Consider the following 6,845-nt stretch of genomic DNA (forward strand, 5'->3'; position numbering starts at 1 on the left):
AAATTTTATTTGAATACACTTTTTCTTATTGTATGAAAAAATTCAATCGTTTATGTCATTAAATTCCAGTTTTCTTTCTCATATGGTTCCTTTGCTTGGTTGCGGCACACACTCACGTTTTGTTCTATTTGAACTTCGTGTAAGATAAACATTATACACTCTGATTGGATTATCAAATTTGTTAAAAATAAACACCACTTACTAAATAGAAAAATTAAGGAGATAATATCTTACTAAATTTCAAATTAGACAACTATAATGTAGTATTTCAAAACTATTACAAATCCTCGATAAACTATAAACCATGTGTAATAATTTATGGAGATTGATCGGAATCAATCATTTGGACGGGTAATTTCGTTAAAATTGCATAGTCAACTAGTTACTAAAATGTAGTATCTCTATGTCAATTTCATGCCTAGTTTTTTTTTCTCTTTTTTTTTTTTTTTTTCTTTCTTATTGTTTCAAATATTGTAACAATGTAGGTTTAGTATCATCAACATAAACGATGAGTTGTACTAATATTTTTGCTTGATTTTAATAGTAGTAACCTAATTTCTTCCCTTAAATTCCTATTATAAGAAATTATCAAAATTTAAAGGTATTTAAATGTGAGAAAGGTATCTCAATTCTTATCTTCATTACAATTGCAAAGCTTTTAGTTTCCGCATGTTTTTCATGATTGTCTTAAATGGAAGCACAAAGCCGAGTAGCCAACCATCTACCTCAAAATATAGGTCCCATCAATTTATTAAATTAATTTATTAGTTTCATAAGATAATATCAACCACTCGATCAATTGTTAGTTTGTTACATATTATTCCAATAACAAACCATCTTGTGTGTAGCCGGCCACAATATGTGACAACTTATAAAAAGAATAAAGCAACTTATATAACATTGACCAAGTAACCCCTATGATAATAACTGAGTACCATATAACATTGACTGAGTAACCCCTTTAACATTAACCAAGTTACCCCTATTACACTAACAAAGTAATCCCTATACTAATACTACAATGGTTGGCCATAAAAGAATTAGCCTTCTTTCCAATAGTAATGTATGTAACTTGGCCATGCATGCATTTTGATGGTTTGAGAATCTGGGTTAGGGACTTTGGGTCATATCAGATTATAGGCCAATTATTATTTAGCTTTGGTACACAAGACTACAATCAATGAACTTCCAATGAACTTGTAATGAATAATCAATATAATAGTCACCGTACACTAATTTTCCAATTAGAACACTTCAATATCAACATCGGACAAACAAATGTTCCAATATAATTTTCAATGCAAATTTATAATTAGGAGTTTTAGGACAAATCAAAATTTCCAATCAATGATCGATAAGAATCTGTTTTGCTTCAATGGTTAATATAGAGTCGCAAACTAACATTTTTTTTTAATAAATACATCATTATACCATATGTCACGGTTCCCTAAGTGTAGTGGATTAGAGAGTTATCTTTATCTACTCTATGAATGTGCAAGACTTCCCCAGTTGTTGATGGCCTGAGAGAAGACAATTTAGCACGTAATAGTAGAATGAATTTTGCATCTAAAAACAATTGCATGCAACTTGAACCATATATGGCATCAACTGGTGAAGGTGATCCCGAACGGCTAAGCGCTGTCGTTCATCAATTGAGTTAGACCATTGTGCTACTACTTCATTATACCCTTTTGACTCTTTATTCTAGCTGTCACATTGTCCTAATTTCTCCTATGTATATATTTACACGGGGTATTCATAGTATGCAGACTACGTAATTAAATAATACTCTAAATTATTTTTGTATTCTTGTATTTTTGTTATTCTTTTTTTTTAATGTTCTTTCAATTTTCTTTATTAATCAAACAATACTATCCATCAATAACAAATCTCACTAAATTTTCTAAATATGTGGTACTCCCTAATTTTTAATTTCAAATTTAAATTATTTGAATGTTCACCCTGGTTCATTTTCCTAGTCCTATACATTTTGCATAATTTTCTACAAGATTGTACCCGTGCTAGTGTGCTACACAGTTAAAAAAAACGTCTATAACTTTTAGTGTGTAATTAATGCTTATATGTAGTCCTAAGGGCCATTTTTCATTATTTTATAATAAGGAAAAAAAATGTTATACATAGGCAACATAGCCATTAGAATCACATATAAAGAGCTAAAATGGAACAAACAAATGAAAATGAGGAGTGTTAAATAATACCACCATCCAAAATGATCAAAACCACCAACATTTAGTGTGAATAGACAACCATACCCTTTGTACTTCACCAATATCTTCCCTCTTGCCACCAATCACTAATACCTTGACACCACCACCCCAATTGACGACTAACACCATCACCACATTGACCGGCGACGACGACGACCACCAACACTACCCTGACTGGTGACGACGACCACCACCAACACTACCCTGACCGGCGACCCATCACATCCCCCTCAAAGACAACCCACCTCCTTCCCTCTTTGGCGGAAAGTTGGTGGTTTTTTTTTTTTTTTTTTTTGGCAGTCGTACTCGTACCAAGCGGAGCCCAAAACCGGTTACCGGTCTTGATAACCAGTTTTGGGCTCCGATTACCATGGAACCAGTTAAGGTGCATGGTAACCGGAGCCCAAAACCGAATACCGTGCGTGGTAGCCGGAGCCCAAAACCGGTTACCATGCGCGATAACCGGAGCTCAAAACCGGTTACCGTGCGTGATAACCGGAGCCCAAAACCGGTTACCATGCGCGGTAACCGATTTTAGGCTCCGGTTACCGCGTACAGTAACCGATTTTGGGCTTTGGTTATCGCGATTGCATGAAATATAAAAAAATAAACTGCCACCTTCCCGCCGTCAAGGGGAGGTGGTGGATCGTCATAGAGGAGGGTGTGATGGGTCGCCGGTCAGAGTGGTGATGGTCATCGTCGATCGCAAGGGGTTGTGGGTTGCCGGGATGATAGGGGGTGGTGAATAAGTAAGGGTACGATTGTCCATTCACACCAAATGTTGGCGGTGATGATCGTTTTTGTTGGCGGTGTTTAGCAATCCATATGAAGATATAATATTAATTACACTGATTTATGAGTAATTTTATCTTTTAATAAGTACCAAATTAAGAAAGATATTAAATGTTTATTTTTATCCTTCAGGGTTACAATTCCATCCAAAAATTAATAGGGCCATCACATACATGTGTCAATTTAGATTTAGAAAATTATTTCTTTTACTTTGTGAAAGTTAAATGAACTTGTTGTTAGAAGAAGATTCATAGGATGAATAAACTAAATGAACCAAAGTTTATTCAATATCAAAATATAGAAAATCTAGGTATTATCTAGAATAAGTAAGAATCAGTAGCTTTCGAAAAGGCTTGGTGCATAGACAAATGGCTCAAATTTTGTCACAAATACTCAAGTGGCAGATAATTCACATAATTGAATTGGCCCATTTTTTTTATTTCATCAATCATTTTAATGGTTGGCCGCCTTTGCTATAACCTCTGCCTACACTTTGTCTTATGGCTGGCCATCAATTAGACCCTAGAATATTCCTTTCCCCTTTCCTATGCTTTGTCTTTAACCTAAATCAGGATCTTTCTAAAACATATGGAATTATTCGTTAATCACTTAATCCTACTCAGGGATGTCAATGGGGCGGGGCGGGGCGGATGTTGGCCTTCCCATCCTCATCCCCACCTAATATTTTCATCCCCATCCCCATCCCCGCGGTGGGTCCAATTTTCATCCCCATCCCCGCCCCACCGGGTACAAATCCAAAACCATCCCCGCCCCGCCCCCCAGTTGGATATCCATCCCCACCAAAGACCTGCCTAATCCCCACCCAAGATCCACCTAATATCTGTATCTCAAATACACAATCTTACATAATTAATACGAATTATAAAATAAAACATTCTATACATATTTTTGTGTTATAATATAAGTGTCGTACTAAGTATTATAATTAATATTGTATTTCATGTAATTATTTTATAAATAGAATAAAAGTATGTAATTTTGCTTTAAAAGATATATAGATGTGGGTATGAGGTGGGGATGGGGCGGGTACGAAGTGGGGCGGGTGGGGCAGGGCGGGGCGGGGATGGGATGGGGCGGGTACAACTTAAAATCCACCCCCGCCCCATCACCCATGGCGGGTATGGTTTTTATCCCCATCCCCGCCCCACCACCCGCCAAACCGAGACCCATCTCCGCCCCATTGGGGCGGGGATAGGGCGGATCTCCTACTTGACCGCCCCACTGACATCCCTAATCCTACTGTCTTAGGAGCTAAATAATCTAATATTCTCTCCTATTCATAATGATCGACATAATTTGTTCGGGTGCATCCATCTACGAAGTTTGATCCTTCTAAATATATACAAAGTTTGTTATGTGCAGTAAAAATTAATTAATAAATAAAGCATATAATAACAATATAATTAAGTGTTACATAGTATATATTAGTAAAATATATAATAGAATATCAATATATTAGATAATTAACACATCCACAACTATTGTTCATCTCGTCCTTCATTCTCTCATTCATACAATTACATTATACGAAAATGCATGATAGCGGTGGGAGGTATGTCGCAATTAGAATAATTCCAAGCGTGATTGTGTCTTGACTCTCGAGTGCTCTCTACCTTACAGGTGTGAGCGCGTAGTACATTTGCAACACCATGCCCTTAATATAAGGGTAAAGTATATTGTCACGAAATTTTCATTGAAGACTATTAACTGTCCCCAAAGACCAGTATAAGTTTTTCCGAGCACTTTAATTTGTCCTCGTTTTTGTGCGCCCAACCAAGCAAGCTTAGTTGTGCCAACAGTATACCTTAATTAGCATATGAAATTTCCCCTAAAAAAAAAGCATATGAACTTCCTAAATGAAAGATGCATTAGGTACTTGGTATGGGCAGCACATCAAAAACCTTTAAAGCAATTATAAGCCATAGTAGCAATCATGTGTAGTACAATCAAATGTCCGTTTAAAACAATCCCTTTAAAGCCCACATATTTGGCTGAAACCGGTGTTATAGCCCCGAAATCCTATTCCCTAGGTGAGCAAGTAGCCTAGTCTCTACAATCCACAGAATCGGCACTGTTGTGTGGTTGCTCTGATGATGCCATTTGCTACACACGCCATAAGCGCTTATTCTCTTCAGCTTAGTTTCATTTTAGTTCAGTTCTTAATTTCCTTCTCTCATAAAATATTCGTTTCAGCTCTATTCAATTCAGTTCAGCTTCAATCAGTTCAGTAAATCAAAACAGCCCATAAGTACATATTGTCACGAAATATGCATCTTGTCTCCACAAACCAATACAAGTTCTTGCGACACACTTTGTCCTAATTCTTTCACTAATGATGAGCAAATGATGGATGAAGTGAGTGACAGATTAGAGCTTTAACCTTTGAGTTGTAAACCTTTAACTGTTATGCAATCTATGCGTTCAATTATTTTTTTAATGGTTTTATCAAACTATTGGATGTTTATTTGTCATCCCCATGTTTGAATTTCTTGACTTTACCAGATTTGAAATTGGTTATTTTTAACTTCTTTTTACACCTATTTGAAACCCTCCATAGTACGAAGTAGAGCTGTCAAAACTGACCCGACCCAAAATATAGACCTAAACTCTATTATTGACCGACCCATCTGAACCAGAAAAAATGTGACCCAAACCCGACTTGACCCGACCTGAAACCAACCCTAGACCCGAGTGTTTGAGACCCAAACCCAACATGAATCAACCTGGAGATAACCCGACCCGAATGTAACCCGTAAATTATTGACCTGAACCGAATACAACTTAAACCGAAATTGACTCAAACCCGTTTTAACCCGTCAAAATCAGAATTTAACCCGACCTATTACTAACCCGACCTAAATACGACCCGATTCGTTCCTTACCCGACCTATGACTAACCCAACTCGAAATTCAACCCGACCCGATATCAACCTGACTTGTTATTGGCCCGACCCAAGTTCAGATCAACCCGACTTGTTATTGACCCGACACGAATTTTACCCGACTTATTACTGACCTGACCCAAAATTCAATCCTATCTGTTACTAACCCGACCCAAAATCAACACGACTTGTTATTGACCCAACCTAAATTCAACCCAAATTGTTCCTAATCTGATTTCAAATCACCTTAAAATCAATTTAGACCACCTTATTATTATTGATCAAAGCATTTTGTCTAGGGAGACCAAGTTGGTCTAGGCCAGCAAAAGAAAGAAGCATCATCCCCAAATTTAAGAGTTAAATATAGTATATATTTGTTGTATGGTCAAAGGAGATAATTATCTTCCTAAATTATAGGCTATAGTTCCATAGTATGTTGCCATATATATTTTTATATTGTCATTACATGAGCTGTTAACAAACTAGCCCAAAAAATGTACACAAACCCAAGATGACTCGACTCAAAATCAACCCAAAAGCCAAATTAACCCAATATTTGAGACCTGAACCCAAACATGACCCGATTTGGAAATGACCTGACATGATCATAACCCGCAAATTATTGACTTGAACCAAACCCGACTTAAACCCAAACATGACCCGACCTGATTGTAACCCGCAAATTATTGACTTGAATCGAACCCGAATTGAACCCGAGAATGACCTGACTTGGAAATGACCCGACCTGAGAATAACCCGCAAATTATTGACTTGAACCGAACCCGACTCAAACCCGAAGATGACCCAACCTGATTCTAACCCGCAAATTATTGACTTGAACCGAACCCGACTCAAACCCGAAGATGACCCAACCTGATTCTAACCCGCAAATTATTGACTTAAACCGAACCCGAATCGAACC

This window comes from Chenopodium quinoa, unplaced genomic scaffold (genome assembly GCF_001683475.1).
Source record: "Chenopodium quinoa cultivar QQ74 unplaced genomic scaffold, ASM168347v1, whole genome shotgun sequence".
NCBI lineage: Eukaryota > Viridiplantae > Streptophyta > Magnoliopsida > Caryophyllales > Amaranthaceae > Chenopodium > Chenopodium quinoa.